Consider the following 22,500-nt stretch of genomic DNA (forward strand, 5'->3'; position numbering starts at 1 on the left):
GGTTCTTTCTAAAGACCTCCCACATAGCCTAAGAGACTTAACCATGTGAAGTTCTTTGGCATTAGCAGAAAGCAGTACTTGTCTCAAGAAGGAAGAACAATTACAGCACTTGAGAAACATCTGAACAGGACAGTAAGTATTAAAACATTCTCAAAATGGAGCACGATCAGTAGAAATACTTGTCTTCTTGGTTTCCTTTTATTCTTCTGTCTAAAGTTTCCTTGCAGTTGCCATTTTGATGTTCCTTTGATAGTTAAGTATGATAACACGAGCTCTGTTTAACAGTGATACTTCTACCCATATTTTTATAACTAGAAATGTCTTTTACCAGTTTTCCTGGAAAAACTATAATGTATAAAGTAGTTTGTCTCCTGCTGCAGTTTAAGAAATAGTGTTGCTTGCAATAATTGTTTACCATGTTTATCATGACCATCTCTTACTAGCCTCTCTTATCTTGTTGAAGCAGAAGAAACAAACTTTTGATACGGGAAATTAGCTGTAAGATATTTAGTGCACAGATCCTGACTTTGTCTTATGATCCAGTGTGTGTCTTGAAAGTGTATAAGCTGTCAGCATATGAATTTTTTTCAGTCTTTCACCAGAACAAAACCACATTCGCCTTTGTCCCACATCTCTGTCTCCCTGCTGCATACTGATAATATGATTCCCTGTTGAGTCAGTTCATGCCATAGTTTTTCTTGATACATTCAGTATTATTTTATTTCATAGTGATTACATTATTTCACTCGAATTTTTGCAATTATTAATCTGACTTTTATAGGATATGTGTCTGTTACTCACATGCATCTCACATACTAATTAAAGCTGTTGTCATTTGTACTTTCTCATATGTGTATTTTTTGTCTCAGACTGCTTCTTTACCACCAGGTTCAGATGTTTTACTGTCCGTAGCCTCCTAGAACACATCATAAAAACTGAAAATGATGTGTAGTATGCATACTCCATTATCAAAACGAAATACTTATGTAATATGTCCAGTCATGTAAAATTACATGCACAGAATAGGTCTAAGGAAACTAATTTATAAGTTTATTTAATGATGTGGAGAGATAGCAGTGTTGAACAAAACTGTACACTCATGCTCATTATAAATTGTATACGAGGAAGGAAATAGGGGAAAAACAAGAGCTCAGAGAGTACTCCAAATCAGTCAGTTCCTCTTCTATTACCAACAAAACCTGCCACCTAATAAAGTTATAGTCATTTACTGGAAAGAAGAAAAATCAATATGCAAAGAATGCAGGTTATCAAAACAGTGTATTTTCTTTCTGTTTTTTTTTTTTTTTTGAGACAGAAAAATGAATAAGATTCATACATTAATTAAAACATGAGACAACTGTTAACACCTCACATCTTCTCCCATCCTCTCATGCAGTGCAGTATACACATCACACCCAGTATAAACTTTTCAGATAAAACTTGTAAATTTCAAATGCAGCTGTCAGAGAACTATACCCCTGAAACAGTTAAGACTAGCCAGGAATAACAGTCCAGAAAACATTTTTCCTAGGAAGGTTAATCCCATAGGACTCACCTTTCCGACATTTTTTCACTGATTATACTATTTTCCAAAACTGCTGCAATTTTGAAAATGGAAGTTGATTATGGTGGATTTTAAAATAACGTGGGTGAAAAAAATATACACAGTGCCTTGCTCCAGTTAATTCTAGTATATATCATTGTTAATGCAGTGCTGTCTTTATTTGAACTACAGTAATCTGAAAAACAAAAAAAAATGCTGCATCTTAGAATGGATTTATGTTCTCCACACCCCATACCTTCCAATGATCAACCTCTCACATAAGTCTTGAGTTTACACTACAGCTGTCATCCTAGTTTGGTCCCATTCTTTATAACTCCATCTACATAACATTGCTTACCTTAGTGGTCTAAGGGTCTGGCTTCACCCTCCCCACCAGAGTTAGTCATGTACATTGTTGACCCCGTGTTCCCATTCTGGGGAACTATTCTGGTTTCATTCTGTGCTATGGTAAATGAGGAAGGGAGGGTTTCTTTTATTTAATTGCCCCCCCCCCCCAAGTCTGGCATGCACAATGCCATAACAAGGGTGCACATTGTTTCCCCTGTGATGCATGCTTACTTCTGTGTATGAGCTGCCTTCCGGCTGCAGTGTTATGCACTGCACATGTACCATGACCCTCCACATTGTTGTTGCAACAAACATCAGCCTCCACTGGAGGGCACTGTAGCAGCACAACAATGCTCCTTATGGCACCATTTACCCATTTAACCTCTGAGCAAGATAAGAAATAACTTTTGGGTAATAAAATATTGTTAAATAAGCAGTAGGTGGAAAAGAATGTTTGTTCCCTGAAGTGTACAAATTACTAATACTTTCATACTAAATCCAAAGTTGTGATTCTAGCCATATGTAAGTGCTGTAGCATTCTATATATTCTACAATATTGTTAAAGGTTAACTTTTGCCATTATGGATGATATAAAATATTAATATATATATATATATATATATATATATATATATATATATATATATATATAAACCCAGAAAAAAATAAAATTTCTCTGGAGTATTCATGGTCTCGTTCCACTTTAAGGATTCCTAATCAATAATCTAATGAGGGCTTGTATGAATGTTGTGCACTGACATCTGACACCCTTGTCTCACTGAAACTGACTGATTGGTGGTTCTCTAACCATTCTGTGAATCTATACAAAATGAAACAGTATCTCTACAACTTATTCCTACTTAATTATTTTATTTTTCTACTCAAACCAGCAAGCAGTTCAACTGGTCAAAAATTTCTAAACTGTCTCTGCATGTGTCGTCCACCAATTCTCTGTTTGGAAGCAATTATTTTTATTACAATATTAATAAGTTTATGTGTGCTATTTTTATATTTTGTATTATTATGCAATCTCAGCATTTTACGTAGTTCCTCTGATACCTTCTCTTCATGTATTATTACCATTATTATTATTATTATTATTATTATTATTATTATTATTATTACCATTATTATTATTATTACCATTATTATTATTATTATTATTATTATTATTATTATTATTATTATTATTATTATTACCATTATTACTGCTGTGGGATCATATTCCATTTGTATGTTCATCTTCTCTTAGTCCATTCCTTCATTCTCAAGCCAGTTAATAGAATGTATTATAACAACTATAATCCTCCTTTATTTGATGTCTTGCTCCTACAAATATCCCCAAAACTAAAGCCAGCAGTTTACAAGTCTCAATAATATTTCCTGAAATGAAGAATAGTGCCCTGCACTTAATTTAGTGGCTTTAATTTCTCAACGAGGACCTTCTCTTCCAGAAGCCTTTCACATCCATATGTACACTTCAAAGTACCATCACTGTAATCTTGCTATGGTCAGAGATCTACCTCATATCTTCAAAGATTAATGACATTTATCTCTGATGTTTCCAACACAAGCATATTGCTGTACATTTTCAAGTGAATTTTATGAAGATCTGCAAGCATGTCATATACAAATTACAGAACATAGTACAAGTGATATAAACAACATTCATAGTTTTGCTTTTGCAAACATTTTACAAAAATAGCATTCCAGATTTTAAATATGGTTTCAAATGCACTAAAAGTAATTTTCTGGGGTAGCAGAACTCCTTCACACCCCTCCATTTAAAGGGGCTTCATGCACCTCGTTTTAAATGACTAGCTCACTAGGTCAGAGATAATACAATATTTGTTGGTGTAGCAGTCTTGGAGTGAAAAAAAAATTTCTTCTTCCAAGCAAAATAAAATTCAGAATGCATTATCCTTTGAGAGTGCTCTTTAAGAAGTTATGCCACAGTGAATGACATAACTTTGAGGAAATACTTTGAGAACACATCTTAAATTTATCATTGTTTTAATATTTATAATAATTTTTAATTTCCCAAAATGTCATCCTTTTGTTGGTACATCAAATCACTTTTTGAGCAAGGGGGAAAATGCACTTCTTCCTTTCTTCAGGAAGTAATGATGCAAGAATGCAATGCAGAACATGCGTGCCATAAAACCTTAGAAGCAACAGGATTATAGAGTTACAAAGGCACCTCAAATGTCTGGTAATAAGAATACCTTTAAATACATTATCAAGTAATCAATAATGATTTCTGTGCAGTGCTGCAGAAGGGTAATAGCTATCACTTACTGGCTGTCATTAAATATCAATACATGATAAATTGACATATACAGTGAGGTTTAAAATGTCAAGTCTGCATTTAATAGTAGGAGAAAAAAGAGAGAGGTGTTGGGGATAGGAGTAGAAAGCAGAGTGGTGAGTAAATACAAGTAATGGATATAATTGTTAGGTGATAAGTACATATTTAAACCTGGATATCAATATACTGATATCAGCTGCCTTCCTGCATTCCAAAATGAGCAAAGTTGAGATTTTATATAATAATTTAAGCTGAGATAATGCTTTGCCTAAAATTGTTTCAGTTTGTGAGATAAAAGTCAAGCTTTGTTCTAAAGAAAGGTCCAAACATCTCTGAGATGTTACAGTGGCATTGGAAGCATTACTAAGGCATTCTGGGATGCCACATTATATCAGTATTAGTGGTGTTTATGATCAGTGTATTAGCAGTTAACCAATTACACTATAAAATGAAGTCATTCTATAATTCCTTGGATATACAAGTGGTAGCCTTGCCAGATTTGTTGATCTCTATGTTATTTGCACATAAAGATAGCAATTTAGATGAGGGAAATTCCATTGTATGTCATTGATGAATAGGAAAAATAACTGGAAATACTGAACCTTGTTATGTACCAGTGCATAAATCACCAGTTTTGGACTGTATGTTTGTTCCCAATATACTCTGAATGTAATATAGTTTTTAAACCATTCAGTGACTTCATTGGAGAAGCCCATGGATAACAATTTGATAAGTAATGTATGATCTACAGCTTTAAAGCAATATTTCATGTTAAGGAAAATAGCAACTGTTAAGGAACCATTGTCCATATATATTGTTATAGATTTGGTTGGAAAGTGTATACAGCTCTCTCAGAGTACTATAACTGGATCTAAACCTATAATGTCTGTCTGAGAGTATACCATATTTGTTGATGTAGTCTATGATTTGATTGTATATAAGTTTCTCTCAGAATTGGGTGAAAGGACAAAGACTGGCACTAGGCTGATATTCCAATGCAGTAGTGAGAGTGGACACCTTAAGTCATAGCTCTCAATGAATCTGGGACAAATCTCAACAGAATTAGGGACAAATTCAGGGACAAATCCAGAAACAATCAGGGACGCTTTTAAAATATTAGAACTATTAAATTGAAACATTGGCAGAATAGGAGAATGTGAATCAATCTACATTTTCTGAAGTAAAATAACTCTTAACTCTAATTATTGTCATTAATTATCAAGTGTAATTCATCATTTTTTCTCCAAAAGTCATAAGCTTTAGGAGGGATTAAGAGGGACAGAGCCGAAATTTGAGTCAAAATCAGGGATGTCTCTCAAAATTAGGGATACTTGAGAGGAATGCCATGAATGATCAAAGCATGCTTAAAGATATGTCAGATAGTGTATTAACATGAGGGAGAGATTGTAAATGAAGGAAATATGTGCACATTATACTGTCTTTCCTAGCTTCAATATTTTGGGGTGTATTATGCAGAATTGTGGGTTACAGCTACAATTGTTTATCTAGTAAGTCATCCTCCTGTGTTTTAGTGATTTTCTTAAAAAACATAGCGGTATTCCAAGTGCATAGATAAGGGAGTTGGTGGAGCAGGAGTATAGATATTATGGAAAACTGATCAGTTAGCACTAGGTGAGAAGGCAGCATTTTGCCCAATATTATCTAATATTTCTTCAGTGAGTGCACCTTTTCAAGATAGTTTAGGGAAAACTTTCTTGTCACATAGATATTTGATAGTATGCCTGAATTGTGTAATCTAGCTTAGTTTTTTTTTTTGCTTGAAGTTCTCTGAAACAGGCAGCTCTAGCTTTATGTGAACTGATGTTGATTCTGACATCCCTGTAAAGTTTAAGACATTCATTGTGCTTGTTTTTATTGGCAGGGTCAGCTTTCTGTCTTTTTTTCAACAGTGCTATCAATTTAGATTTTCTGTTTTAGTTCGGCTGTTAGCTATGCGGTATCATGTCCACTCTGTCCACTCTGTGTATAATTTTCCTTAGGGGAAAAACTATCTTGCGTGGATAAGATCAGATTCTCAAATAAGATTAAAGCAGAAGTAACACTGGTGCAACTATATAACATGTTCCAATTAATGTGTTAAAATTCAGCTAGGGGAATACCTGAAGAATTGTCAGGAATCCGCCTAGTAAGTTTTGTTATGGGGAGCCTGAGTATTTTAAGGGAAGAAACATTTGTTATAGGAAGTGATCACTGAATTAGTTAGGAAGAATTCACAAAGACTGAATTTTGTGTGGTATGTTTGCCAGTACTACGTCTAGTGTAGTGGATTTACTACTAGCAAGGTTTGGCATGGTGCCTAGATTAAAGAGTTCTAGCAGACCTAAGAAGGAAACAAATCTTGGGATTTGACTATGTAGAGGGCTAGCCAATACTTAAGTCACCTAGAATAATAGGTGTGTGTGTGTGTGTGTGTGTGTGTGTGTGTGTGTGTGTGTGTGTGTGTGTGTGTGTGTGTGTGTGTGTGTGTGTGTGTGTGTGTGTGAAACTGAGCTTGCTTTTATGTATCTAGTTTTTATTTTGCTTTTGTTTGCTGTGCTTGTCCAGCTGGGTTTAGTCAAAAGCTTCTTTTAAGCGGTGTCTCAGGGAAAAACCTCCAGTATATTGTAAGCATTTTTAAACAGACATTCAGCAATATATATGAATAGACATTAAATAATCTACATTAACAACTGCACATTAATTTTCTAATTACATTAAATCCATCTGAAAGTAGAGGCAGCTATTACAGTATAAAAAATGCTTATGTTTTAGTAGTTGTTGAATAGTGAGCATTTCAAGAGGTGTATTAGTGGGTTTGTCAGATAGATAGTAGATCAAGTGATTCGTGCTTAGAAATTCAAAGAAATAGAGGTGAGAGAAAGAAACTAAGTAGGGTGGAAAATGTTAATATTGTACTAATGAGGTAGGATGTAAATCACGTTCAGAAGGAATTAGATAGACAGATAGATAGACAGATATAAGGTTCATATTAGAAGTACAGAGATGGGGGGTGAGCAGTGTCACAAAATAATGGACATAACTGGGAGATTCCAGTAAAACTATTCCAGTATTGATGAAGACCTGTTGTGGATTACTGATATTCTGAGTGAAGACAAATGGTTTTACATTATGGCAAGCTGAAGGTAACACTGATATTTATAGAGGAGATATACAGCAGCAGATCCATTGATTTGAAAGGTGAATTTTTAGTTGTGTTTTGAATGAGGTTGCATAATGAATGGATATAAGTTGTAGTGGGATGTGGTTCCATCGTTTAGCTACACTGCTTGAATACAGAGCTATTAGATGATTTGGTTATAGTGATTAGTGAATTTTCAGTAACTGTTTGAAATATTGTGACCCAGTAGAGTGAGTTCCAAAATACGAAGACTGGATGGCCAAAAGCTCAGACTTACATATCCTAAGTCCAAGATGCCACTTCTCAGAACATTCCCTTTTCTCCAAGGATGCAGTTTCAAGAGTTGATATATATAAATTCAGGGGTGGGGGGCTTTTCCCTCATATGGGGGGTACAAAGGGGCTTGCCTTCCTTGCAAAAAGAAGTTTTAAGGAGAAAAGCAATCTTCAAGTTTCACTCTTCTGTGTTTTCAGATATTTTCCAACATCTTGGCAACTGGCATTTCGAGTGCCGACATTTCAATAATGAGACAGTTTTTCTCTGGAGCATAAAATAATATTGAGGGTGTAGTGTTCTGTTAAGTTGTGAAAACATGGGCAATTTTTTTTGGCTTATAAAGATGTCTTTGTATTGTAGTCAGCTGAGAAAGAGCTATGTGATGTGATACTTCTAACCAGTTTAATTCTCTTTGGGGCTGTGTGCACTATTGGTACAGTTTACTGCAAATTTGGCTATTTTATTACTCGAGTCTAGGCAGTTAAAAGACTTGAAGTTTAGTGAAGACTTGGGCTACAAAGAGGAGAGATGGCAGTAGAAAAAGGAGAGGCCGTATGTCTTCTAGCTATGTTAGTGAGGTCGAAGTTTACTCTGTATAATGTACCTACATTTTGATGAGATTTTATTAACCACCAGGGTACACAATGGTCAAATTTCAACTGACCATATATGATGACGCCCAGTAATTTTGTGTGGTTCACTTGTTCTATGATGGTGTTGATGGCAGAGATAATTATGAGCAGTGTTATTTTGGTGGAGATGTGTTTTCGGGTAAAGAGCAGCAATTTAGTTATTTTAGGGTTCAGAAGTCATTGTTAATTATTTAGCAATAATTAGATTGATAAGAAAGAATGTTGTGTAAGGTCTTGGAGATCAGAGAGTGAGATTTTGCAGAGCAGATTAGGGATGAGTCATCAATGTATTGAACTAGGGTAACATTTTTTGTAGCCGTGTACAGGTCATTAATGAATATGTTGAAAAGTATGGGGCCTAGTATAGATCCTCATGGGACACCAATAGTTATAAGCAAGAAGGTGGAAAAATTATTTTTCTATTTCACTGCTTGTACTCGGATTTCAAGGTAGCTATGGAACCACTGCAGTGAAGAGTAGGCAAGCCATAAGGATGAGAGTTTATGTAAAAGTTTTAGGTGGGAGGCAGTATCAAAAGCTTTTGATAAGTTTAGGAAGATGGTGGAGACTAGGCTTCTGGCATATCTGTGGGTATTGACAGTATTAAAAAAATTCAACAAAGCAGTAGTTATGCTGTGATGAGGACGGAAGCCAAGTTGGGTTAAAGTCAGAAGCTGGTTATCCATTAGATAGTTGATAAGTTGCTTATGAATGCATTTTTCCAATATTTTGATAGGAGAGATAAAATAGCAATTGGCCATCAGTTTGAAAAGTCTATGTTGATTCCACCCTTATGCAGTGAGATAATGAATGATTTTTTCCTTAGCGAGGAGACTCTATTTCCCGATCTAGATCAATTTAACAAAATTAAATCTGGATATGCAATAAAATCAGTTGCTATTTTAAGATATTCACCAGATAGATTGCCAGGAGCATTTGTAGTTGGCTTTAAATTTTGAGGCATTTTTATGGTATCTGTGGGAAATGGTTGGAAGGAGAAAAGTTGAAGGAGATTATTGAGTAGGAACCCCAAGAGCTTGATGAGTCACTTGGTTGATTAATGTCTGGACCTTCTGTATAAAATGCTTATTAAATTGTCTGTCTATGGAATCATTTTGTTTCTGTATGTTTGGTGTTAGCTGAGTAGCTTGTCCTGGATTTAACAGTTTATTGATTGAGGCCTAGAAATGTTATGGATTATTAGTGTGTATGTTTTCACTGGTTGACTAGTAACTTTTTTATCTTTGGTAATAAGCTGTTTTATTAGGTTTCTTAGTTGTCTATATGCTAGTAAAGAAGGAACTGTTTTATTTATTTATTTTGTTGTCCAGACATTCCATGCTTTGTCTCTGTTCCATGAGTTCTTTAGTTGCTAAGAATAGCATGGAGCAGGGCTGTCTTTGACTCTTTATTTTCTGGGGGAAGGGTGCTAGTGTATTTAGAACACCTAGGAATATTTTACTGAACTAAGAGACAGCATCATCTATGGGTAGAATCTTTAGTGCCTTCCAATTAAGGAGGCATAGTGTATTAACAAAAGGTCTTCATAAAAAGTAGTATGTTTTCTTACAAGGCTGTAATAATGTGTTTTTCAGCTACTTTGGTACCTTATGGTGTAGACTGGTAAGTGTTTAACTGAGTTCCATGTGATGGTATGTTATTTGGAGAAGATGTTATCATAAGTTGGATACATTTGTACAGATGTATATTATTAGTTAGATTTTCAGACTGTATGGCTTGCCAGTCTATATTAACATTAGCCAATATTATGGTTTCATTAGGGATTTTTGAGGAGGCCTAGTAGAAAATATATTTCAGTGTTTTAAAATTGTTACCTGTGGGTATGTAAATACCCATGACTGCAACTGTCTTGCAATTATTTAGTTTTAGTATTTGTAGCAGGATTTCAGAGTTGGGGAAAGTTGTCAGAGTATGTTTTTGTAGAAAACAGAGAGACTAACATTTTTTGTTGGCTCTGTCTAATCTGATAATGTTATAGCCTGGTGGGTCAATTTCTTAATTTTTTTCCCCAGACAGAGCTAGGTTTCTGTGACAAGTGTCCAGTGCTATTCATGCAAGCACATCAGGGATTGTGCTATAAATACTTCATAAACTGATATGGTATATATGAAGTCCAAGGTGGGACTGTGGTTAAGGTAGTGACGATAAAGGAGCTGATGAGTATATGCTGTCTTGTGCCTGTATATACTGAGTTGAGCCTGGATTTGGGTGGGTGTCACCACTATGTTTTATGGATGTGGATGTGTGATGGTATGGGTTGAGGCATTTATACTTGATTTTATGTTTAACACCCAAGTTGTGAGTAAATGGTTGCTGCTTTGCATTACTGCACTTGACCACTAGGATATATGTGTGATTATACAGATAGAGTATGATTGGGAGATGAGTTTCAGAGATATTTTGCTTGGAGGGCACAGTATAAGAGTTTTGTTGGAATTGTAAGGGTAATGGTTGTTGGTAGGATGTCAAGTGTCCAAGAAGAAGAGGTACTAGTTTGAGGAATTGTAGGTGAAACATGTTTTTCAAAATGTACGAAAGGGAGGGGTTAAAGGATAGAGAATGAGGGTATAGTTAAGATATGAAGTAGTGAGGGTTTAACTAGGAAAAGTAAAGGTTGGAATGTAAAATGTTAGCCTTAGAGGTCCTATTGGGGAGGAGGTTTGAGTAGGAGTGAGTATAGTGCAAAGCAGTATGGGAGGGAGAAAGGTTGTTGAGAATGATGCTAAATGTTAGACGAGAACTGGAAAATAGAAGACAATGGAGGTGTTAATGCAGGATGAGGAAGGATGAAAATGACTGCTATAAATAAGTAGACTTGTGAACCTAACTGCATCAGTATTAGCATCTAGATTGGATCTTGGTTACACTTGCAGTTGGAATTAACCTCAAGTTTGGTACAGGGAGATTGACTGTATTTTTGTTAATAGGACTGCACCACAGATCTAGTCCAAGTCCAATTATGTTATCACAGAAGAAGATATATTTTTGGGAATAGGTTTGCGAATTATGGAGTTATGTTTAACCATGTGTAGGTAATGCCATAGATTTTACTATTAAGAACAGAGGTTCAAAGTTTGAATTAGCCCCATTTGTTATTAAGACTTGAATATATGATGCTATTAGTGTCACAACTGAGTTCATTGTGAAGGCAATAGTAATTAAAACCTAACCTACCCTATTTCCATCTTAATAAACAGAACCATTACAGAAAGTTCCATCCCTTCTCTCTGGAAAGTCTCCCATATAATTCCATTACATAAGGGTGGTAACTCAACTGAACTGTCTAACTTCCAACCTATAGCCCTACTCTCTCCTTTAGCAAAAATCATGGAGAAATGTATCCACTGGCAGCTACTTGATCATCTCCTACAAAACAACCTGCTAGCTGACTGTCAGCATGGCTTTAGACCATTCCACAGCACTACAACTGCACTCTTATCCTTCTCTATGACTGTATTAATAAAAATCGTGATAACAACTTGCTTTCCTCTGCTCTCTTTATAGACCTCTCTCAAGCCTTTGACATGGTGAATCATCAATTAATGTTTGATACACTACAATCTTTTTCCTTAGATATGCACTCAAATGGTTTAAGTCTTATTTAGGTAACAGACAACAAGCAGTCCTCTGGGACAATAACTTATCCACTCAGCTCCCAATCATCCTGGGGGTCCCACAAGGCTCCATCCTGGGACCTCTCCTCTTTTCTATCTTTATTAATGATCTGAAAACTACCCTTCCTCAAACCACCTGCATACAATATGCCGACGACTCAACATTAATCTGTGCTGCAGCCTCTTCAGCTGAACTCTAGTGCAGTACCCAAAAAGTACTTACCTTAGTTGAAAATTGGTTCCAACAACGCTGCCTCCTCCTCAACCCAAAAAAAAAACAAACTATTACAGGTCTATATTACATCACCGACCACTTAAAAAAGCGAATGGTGATTAATTGACCCCATGTAAGCAAAAGCTTACAGTCTCGAACTGTCAGAACAGTGATTTTTTTTCCTAGTTCCAAAACACATACACTCAACACAAGCACACCAAACAAAGACAATCCACACACATACACCTAAAATCTTACACCTAACCCTACACTAAACTATACACACACCACTAACTATCCACTTACCTTAACCCAAACCCTAACCCTAAGGTCCGTCACTATCGCACAGTCACCTCACTCGTGCCCTAACCCTAACTCACCTACCCCACCCTAACCCTCACGTCCACACAATCGCACACATACCTAATCCGCGCCCTAACCCTAACTCACCTAACCCTCCCTAACTATCACATCCACACAATCGCACACTTACCTGAACCCGACCCGTAACTTTCCACCACAGTGCTGAAAATACCGAAGCAACAGAAACAGACAACCAAATTCTTTCTCTAGGAAAAAAATTGGTTTTCTGTTGCTTTGATATTTTAACCTCGATGTTCTAATATAGACCCACTATTACTGTTCACTCCGACACAGAAGTCTGCCCCTATTAATTTCACAGTTACATCTAATAACAGCACTGTAATAGCACCCAACACAACCACCAAACTCTTAGGAGTAACAATTGACCATAATCTTACTATGACACTCACATTAACTTAACTATCAAAGCAGTTAATAGAAAACTTGGTTTCTTCTACAGGCTTAAACCCTTTCTTACACCCTCTGCCAAAACTACTATTGCACAAACCCATCTAATCTTCACTCTACTCTATGCACCTCCCATTTATATCAACCTATCCAAAACTAATCTAAACAAACTGTCAACTTCCTTCAATAACATTGCCAAATTTGCCACTGGCTCCCCTTTTTGAACCCATCACTGCCAAAACCTGAAACAGCTAGGATGACTAGAATTTGAAAACCAGATTTTTCTTCAACAACTTACTATCACTCACAAGATCCTGCACCATCCCACTAATACCTCTGTACTCTGTAACATACCTCTCAACCTGGAAACATCAAAAATCTGGACAAGGCCCATGAAAAATAGGTACAAATCTGCACAGTGATTAACATAAAATTTGCATACATAATTGTGTAATCCCGCCCACTCCAATGGAATTATGGGATACCAACTTTCAAACCCAAACTGAAGAACAGACAACCAAATATGGCACCAGAGTCCCCTGAAGCCATTCCAATGTCCCATTACCTGGCTATTTCACCCCATTTACCATAAACAATAATGTGTGCACACTGCATACTGCTTTATGTCTACAATGATTATTTGGATTTTATTTGTTACATTTTACAGCACAATGCACAAACACTAATAGACATCTGCTAAACAAAGCAATACTGTCCCACAATGAAAATAGACTTGGCATTAAAACTTCTCTGCCCTTGAAACTCACATTTATTGAAACAGCATTGAAACCCATACCACATCCAAGGAAAATGCATCTGGCCAGTGGTGGATAAAGATTACCTTTGGGCTGTTTTCAAGTCATTGGCTCCTTGCACACAAAACAAGAAACATGCATGTGTTCTTTGCTACACTTTCCTGACTTTATTTAAATTATATTCCTTGTATAATACAGCACACTTGTTAGAGCACATTTTAAAGTTGTTTGAACATTTTTCCAGTAGGCAATGAAACAAAATGCATGAACCATAATGACAAAAGTGCCCAATTCAGAACATTTCCATCATAAAAGTCTACTTCTGCACCCACACTATATATATATATATATATATATATATATATATATATATATATATATATATATATATATATATATATATATATATATATATATATATATATATATATATATATAAAACCTCAACTTTGATAGTCATATTAACAGTACAATAAAAATGGTCAACAAGAAACTGGGATCCCTCTATAGAATCAAACCCTTTCTTACACCAGTAGCCAGGACTGCTATAGCCAGAACTCACCTAATCTCTACTCTACTCTATGCTTCACCCATTTATATGAATCTTTCCAAAAACAACCTCAACAAATTGGCAGCATCCTATAACAATATTGCCAGATTTGCTACTGACTCTCCTTTCAGAACTCATCACTGCCTTAATTTAAAACAACTTGATTGGCTAGACTTTCTACACCATCTCCAATTTCTACAGCTTGCTATAGCCCACAAGACCCTGTATCAACCCACCAATACTCCAATACTATCAAGCCTCTTTACCCCCTACAATAATCAAAAAAATTTACGCTCATCAAACAAACTTCTGTTTAACACTTGCAGATCCAACAACTCAGCAGGTGACTCCCTGTTCTCTAATACAGTTGGAAAGCTATGGAATTTACTACCCTCTGAACTCACAACTCTGTCTTCTCTTACACTTTTTAAAAAGAAACTCAAACTATACCTCAATACACACTGGTTATGTTCCTGCACTAATCCTGACTAACCTTCTTACTTCTCACCAATAACTACCATACATCATAGTCTAACCCCTTTAGTTTTCCTTTTACTGAAACTGCTAATGAATTTCATAAATATATGTATATAACATCATCTCATTAATATTAATCCTTGCAGTTTACTGTCCTTGCTATGAACAGTCTGAGTATGGTAGTTAATATTTCTCTAACAATGTTCAACTATTTGCTATTTTTTTTTTGAAGAAAAAAAAATAATTTTTTAGTTCTAACTACAATTTTTATTTTGTATTTTGTATGTATCTTTACTGTTATTTCCTTCTTTATTGTATTTTGTAAGTGTCTTGGAGCTTATATATATATATATATATATATATATATATATATATATATATATATATATATATATATATACACACACACACACACACACACACACACACACACACACACACACACATACACACACACACACACACACCCATATCTTCATCTTACTAATATAGTAATCAGCAAGTTAAAATCCTCTGATTTATTAAGAAAGCATTATGTTGACTTTCAAACTGAATAAAAGCACAACTTTACTAACATTTCCAGTAACAAGAATGCCAAAATAATTATCTGGATAAATACTTAAGCATTATTTACTTCAGTCTTATGTCTTAATGTTATACATATTCTCAAAGAGAGCTGTACATAAAACAGATTACATTTTGCCTTACTTATGTAATCATCCAAACAAGGAGATGCTTGTGTGTGTGTGTGTGTGTGTGTGTGTGTGTGTGTGTGTGTGTGTGTGTGAGAGAGAGAGAGAGAGAGATGGAGAGAGAGACCCAGAAGTTTAAGAGAAAAACAAATATGGTTTTGTTTCATTACATGACATGCTGGGTAAAAATATTCATTCTGACATATAAAACTGCAATTGACTTAATTTGTGCAGTGCATTCCAAGGCCTTGAATATGTTCAAATGCGAGCAAGCTGTCTGATTGTCATCACAGTTTCATATTAGTTTAATGCATGACAAACATTAAACTATACACTTCAACTGCAGTTTATACCATTTAAATGTTTATTCCCAGTCTAGCTCATAACTCATTTAAATTTGACTTTCTGACAGCTAATTTCAGTTAATTTTCCCCAATTCACTTAATTAGAACTTTCAATCAAGAAAAGAGAAAGGCCCCCTAAATGCCTTGTGGCTGGCATGGCATTTTCTTGTCATTAAAATGTGCAGCCAGTGACAAGTGAAGCTTTTTTTCTGTAATGAATTGTTGTATACTACATCACTGCAAAACAGAAAACTCACCATATGGAATTATTCCTCCAAACAAATGCAAAACACAAAAATATGTGTTTCAAAAAAATAAACTACTGAGTGCTAAAAGTGTTCTGCAAGTTCTGCGAAAGCAAGTAAAACAAACAAACGGACTTATTTGGGTCACACACACACATGCTTATAATAACAACAATATTTAAAATCTGTCCATGACTTTGATCCTTTATACCCCAGCTACCCAATTATTTTTGCCTTTGTATAGAATGGTTTCTGGTTTTGTCCCATATTTTCCCTGCCCCTTGTAGAACTTAGGATTCAGTGGGCTGTCTTTGCAGACTGTACCTGATTTTGTCTAACAATATTTCTTGCTCCTGGTAAAAAAATTTTTCCTGTGTTTATTTTTTCTTTTTAGTAAATCACTCAAGATAACAGTGGGATGGAAACATATCAGTAATGCAGATGATATACATACCTCTCAACTACTTTGTATTTTGCAGAGTATCCCCAATTTTGCTCAGCTTCATCCTGTACCTGTCCGTTATAATTTTTGATTTGCTGTGGTAACGGCAGTTAACTTGCTGCTTTTGAAGTGTGGAAAAAACAACCTGACTACCTTTACTATGTTGCAAGTATGACAAAGCAATGAACTGCCTTTACCACAACAAATCAAAGGTTGTTATGAGGGACAGTATTAGGCACTAATCGCTGTGAGCTGTTAATGAGTTGTCTCCTACAGTTAAGGAGGCAGGTTAAGAATATCGGGTATGATTCCTTTTACCTTCTTGCTTGCTATAATATGACTATGAGAAAGATACCCCTTAACCACACACTGCTCCTGTGGCACCACTGAAAAGAATCACTTTGTTTGCTCGGCTTCTCTGATGAACATTTGCGTACACACACACCTCTTCTTCAAAGAATACAAAATATGTTCCTACTTTATTGCTGCCCATCGTTCAAGTTGAATTGCTATGCTCCCTGGCCTGCTCGCATAGCCAACAAACTCCGCGCTTGGAATTCTTAAATGTTCTGCTCCCCCTCCATCTGCTTGCTAATTCAACGCTTGTTTGAACTGAATAACTGCAAAGTTTTTTGAATAACTGTTTCCTGCAGATCAATCACAGAACTGTGTGTAATGGAGCATTCTGACATGTGGTAGCCTTGACGGAGCTGACGTCATTATGCACGTGATGACGTCAGCTCAAAAATAACCAGAAAAAAATAAAAATAAAAACATGGAAAAAGTTGGAAATGAAGGGGTGCCACTCGGGAATCGTGGCACCCCATTATTTGGACCCCAAAACTCGGTAAAAACTGAGTTAGTCGGTACGGTTGGGAGGTATGCTCTGTAACCTCATTAGTCCTTATAAAAATCTTAAAATGTTCAGCAAATAAGTTACTAGTAGCCACCCATAAATCCAATAACAAATCTGGTGACTGCCTTGGAAACACCTGGAACAAGCTTCCAAACAATCTAACTTCCCTTACATCTACACCTCTTTTTGGGAACCAGTTAAGAGCCTTCCTTAAATCTCAATGGCTGTGTACATGCACTAAACCAGATTGATACCCCCTCCTCTTACTAAACCACCTTAAACCTACCACAACAGTTATATCTGTTCATATGTCCTTCACTATTTATTCAGGAAGCATTACAATTTTTCTAGTTTAATCCAGCTTTTTCTATCCCTTCCTGAACTACTACATAATCCAAACTAGCCTTTTAGAGATTACATATTATCCCAAAAACTGAGTATTTATGAACAGATAATAGCTATTAGTTTTACTCTCTCTCTCTCTATGTCTGACCTACTGCTCTAAACCTACTATACCTTCCTTCTATAGTTACTTCTACTGCTCTTAATCTCTCTACACCTACTCCAATATAGTTTTTTTTTCTCTCTTTTTTTCCTCCCTCATCTACTAACTTAAAGCAAATGTATGGTAAAGTGTTTTTGTTTTTGCAAATTATGGTATTGTTGTAATGTTTTTCTTTAAGTAGATGCTTAGTATCTTTAGTCACTTTGTATAATCCTGTTTGGATTCTTTCTCCCTGGGCCTCTACTAAAAATGGACATATATCTAGATAGACTAGCCCGGTCAACAAATGTAAAATAAAATAAAATAAATAAATAAATTAAAAGGGATTTGTTTAGAGTGGGTTTTATTGGTACTGATCTTCTAAGGAGTTTCATTGCATGGAAATAGGCAGGCTTTTTCAGTGGGACAATGAATTTAGGATAGCTTTTCTAGCACCTGGGAATGCCTACTTATAATGAGGATGTGGTAGGCTGAGATGTAGGTGATGTAGGAAGTTGTAGTATTTTTGAAGAAAGCATGTTGAAGTAGCTTGAGGTAAATAGAAAAAATTGGATTAATGTAAATATGACAGGTATTGCGGTAGAGAAGAGGACATATTATGTATCTGAAATACTACCTGTAAGATGGTAACAGAAAACGGCAGCAGGAATGAGAGTTATAGGATATAATAAAACAAGTTTATTGTGTGGAATGAAAGGTGTGAGAGAATAAGGTTATGAAGTAAAGGTTTAGAGCGGAATTGGTATGAGGATGATAGCTGATTGTAAGGAAGGAAAGTATGGGAGCTACTTAATACACATTAGTTGATATATAGATGTTGTGTAAATTGGCAGTACAAGGATTTGTGCTATGTGCTGATGTGCTTTGTGTTGAGTCCTAATGTATATTACATGTTTATCGAAAAAAATCCTGACTGTAAAATGAAGGGTAGCTCATTTTGAAAATTCTCCTCCTGATGCACCAAGATGTGCATCCGTTTTGTCAAGTATAGGAGACTGTTGTTATTAAGCCCTGATTTCATTCTTGTGTACTGAGTGTATGTCAGGCTAGTTCAGGACTTGTCTTTGCATTAAGGCAGTTCCGGATCAGTCAGCTAAGAGCTAAGGGTCTAATTGTTTTTCTTTCCCATCCACCATGTTGTAGTTGTGTTCTTAAACCCAGTGTATCTGTTGTTGCCAGCCCCTTATGATAATTTGAATAGCTAATTCCCTCCCTCCTCCCATTTATTGGCTGTTGACAATAAGCACATTAGTATCATTTTACAAAACCTCTCCCCATAAACTACTCACCAACCTAAAGAGACCGCTGATAAAACTGCTTTATATTGAGTGTACTAATACTGCTTACACTGATTTTAGTATCAAATTAGTGATGTTTTTTCTATAATTAGTTTATTGTTTTTTGTTAGTGGCAGAAGAAGGTTACCAGGCTAATTGTTTTGTACTGAAATTTAAATATTCAGTAGGAAGTCCACCCAAACATCATTCTAAAACTAAACTCCAAGAAATTATTGTTACCCTAGTGCCCCCACAGTCATTCCTGTTTGTATCATGGACCAGCACTTCCCACAACTTCTCTAGCCTTCCTGATTGAGATGGGTATCTTGAGACAGTGTAAGACTAACAATCTTCTATTACTCAAACAGCATAACACAGTATGTGAAAGGTGTACATATGTATTACCCTTGGCAACAAAAATCTCACACACGGTAAATTCAGACATCTAAAACATCAGCAGTACACAACACATCACATCTTTCCAAGTCTGTCACAATCCACATAATCCATCATATGCTAAGGTTCTAAAAATGAACTTGCCTAAACTCAGAGGTCTCCAAAACGTAACACAGACACACAGCACATTCAGCATATTAAGCCTACTTCTTCACATAGAACAAGGAGTCCCAGAGGCACAGATGCTGAGCCTGTAATGCCTGGGGAATATAATTAACAGACCACATTTCTTCACCAGGGATGGCCTGCATCTGTCCCCTCTAGGGTTTCAATTACCGACAAAGAAATTGTCTAACCTATGGTGTCTTATTTAAGCAACGCCAACCTGATAAACCCACCAACATAACAAAAAAGCAAATGAAAACATCAGGGCTTTACTGATCAATGCTAGGAGCCTGCACAAGAAACTCTACTTCCTATATGCCCTTTTCACCCTGGAAGACATTGACGTCTGTGTACTGACTGAGTCGTGGTTTAAAATTGCAGACAGCACTCCAGATGTGGAGGGCTATAATACCTTCTACACATTTAGACCAGCTACTACACAGGAGGGGAAACAAGGTGGAGGTGTGTCAGTCTACATTCAGAAAAGAATCTCATCAAGGCTGGTAAAGCAGCATAATGCATTACAGCTTCTTCATGACCGAATAACGGTCAGAAAGGTCCCGGATGGTATATTAGCTAGCTATAGAACTCCCTCTATGATAAAAGAAAGCTGCAATGCCTATCTACAAGAACTAGAATCACTCAGTATTACAACCAATACCATTTGACCACTTTTTCAGATGACTGCAAACTAGGAACAAACACTGAATCCCCAAATGACTTGGCCATCATGCAGGAAGGTTTATCTCAAATAAATAACTGGTTTCAAAATCATGGTCTGACATTAAATGCCAAAAAATACATTAGTGTATCCTTTGGGGGGTCATCTACACTAGGGAACAACCACACTAACAATATGCCCCGAAAACTTGACCCAGTTGTTTGGGGTATGAAAACGTATGTGAACAGTTACCTAACAAACATATGTCTGTTGTTGTAAGGAAGTACTTATATATTGCACAGCTTATAAACAAGATATAGGGATGTAATTGTCCCCCTTTTCTCAGCTCTCATTAGGCCAGTCATTGAATATAATACCCCTTTTGGCATGTATCTGTCCAAACACATGCAACTGGAAAGTCCACACACATACCATACTAAAAGGATACAAAGCCTAAACAACATGTCCTACATGGACTGACTCAAAGGCCTGTCACTATACTTGATATCATACAGACTGCTAAGAGGAGACCTTTGTCTGGCATATAGGGCATCCTCCAACCCATTACTGATGGATTTACGCACATCAAAAATGCTCAGTCTAGGGATCTAAACCTCTTCTGCAACATTAACAAAGCAGTTTGGAGGGACAGGTATATAGGTTCATAGGTTCATAGGTAGGTACTAGGCTATTGGCCCAAGGGCCTAAGTAAGCCAGGCAACAAGATTCCATGGCTTACGCCACCCAAGAAAGTTAATTTCCGGTGTCCCTGTCGAGTAGAGCCAAAGAAGTGATCCCCTGGGTGTATTTCCTATTTCCCATCCACTCATCAAGATTTTTCTTAAAGAGTGCTAAAGAGGAACTTTGCTTGACATAGATGGGTAGCTTGTTCCAGAGTATAGGAAGTCTCTGGGAAAGGAATCTATCCCTCCAGCATGTCCTGCTTATTGTGGTGACAAGGTTTAGGTCCCTAGAGCGTGTAGCTCGGAGGGATTGCAATTTCTTTAGGTGTAACATGTCCAACAGCTCTGGGTTTAACATACCTTTATGTGTTAGGCAGAGACCTCCTCGGAGTAGGCGATATACTACAGTATAAAGCTGGAGTTTTTTGAGACAGTTAGTGTAGGGCATCTGTTTGAGGCTAGTAATCCTCTTTGTGAGGTACTTCTGTGGCCTTTCCAGCTGCTGCAGATGTCCTGTGAGGTATATTCCAAAAGGGGCATTGTACTCTATAATTGGTCTAATGAGTGCCAAGTAGAGAGGAACAATGACCTTTTTTTTCTGGATGAGAACCCTTTTGTGATGAGGTGTGCCACATAGAAGGATTTCCTGAATACTGTGGCGATGTGATTATCAAAGGAGAGACTACTGTCCACCTGGGTCCCAAGGTCTCTTATCACACATTTGGTGTTAAGTAGATTGCTGCCTATGTGATAGTTCATGGGTACAGAGTTTTTACCAAAGGGGATGACAATGCACTTTTTGGCATTGAGCTTGAGGCCATGCCTCTGACACCAGGCATCTGTCTCAGTGAGGCCCTTCTGTAGGATGTCCACATCATTTGAGGACTCGACTATGGCTCCTAGTTTGCAGTCATCTGCGAACTTCATTAGCCAGTGGCCTTCTGTGTTAGCCTGTACTTCAGAGAAGTAGATACCAAACAGGAGAGGTCATAGGACTGAACCCTGTGGTACTCCAGTTGTCACTGGTTTGAAGTCAGATTTGGAGTCTGCAACTTTTACAATGTGGGTTCTGTCAGTGAGCCAGTTGGCAACCCATCTTGTGAGGTAGGGATTTATACATAGTTTAGTGAGTTTAGCTATAATTCCAGAATGGAGGATAGTGTCGAAAGCCTTGGTGAGGTCAAGATAGGCTGTGTGAGCCACCTTACCCTCATCTACGGCTTTGGTTACTGCCTCAAAGAAGTCGATCAGGTTCAGAAGGCATGATCTGCCTTTCACAAACCCAAACTGGGTGGGGCCCAGAGTTCAGAGGTTACCAATGTCTTTGTTTATGAGTTCCATGATGATACATTCCATGGCCTTGCAGACCAGGCTCGTCAGGCTAATAGGGCAATAGTTCCCAGGATCAGTGGTGGCTCCCCTTTGTGGAGCGGGATAACTGTTGCTGTGCACCTTTCAGTGGGCACAAAGCCTGATGTGAGACTATGATTGAACATGGTGCTTAGGTGGGGAGTCAGTTCATTCTGAAGTTCATGTAAAATGCAGCCTGGGATGTTGTCCAGTCCCATGGATGCTGTGTTTTTGGT

At 36.8% G+C, this 22,500-nt stretch overlaps 1 protein-coding gene across 1 annotated transcript in view; it reads left to right on the forward strand.

Moving 5' to 3' along the window:
* The window catches only part of HPGDS (hematopoietic prostaglandin D synthase), a 648,072-nt gene that overhangs the window by 159 nt on the left and 625,413 nt on the right, over positions 1 to 22,500 (forward strand). The window contains exon 1 of the mRNA XM_044061059.1: positions 1 to 132. This exon is cut by the window's left edge and continues 159 nt beyond it. The gene's annotated coding sequence lies outside the window, so the exon portion shown is untranslated. The remainder of the gene's footprint in view (positions 133 to 22,500) is intronic.

This window comes from Protopterus annectens, chromosome 2.part0 (assembly GCF_019279795.1).
Source record: "Protopterus annectens isolate FY-2018-M chromosome 2.part0, PAN1.0, whole genome shotgun sequence".
Classification (NCBI taxonomy): domain Eukaryota; kingdom Metazoa; phylum Chordata; order Ceratodontiformes; family Protopteridae; genus Protopterus; species Protopterus annectens.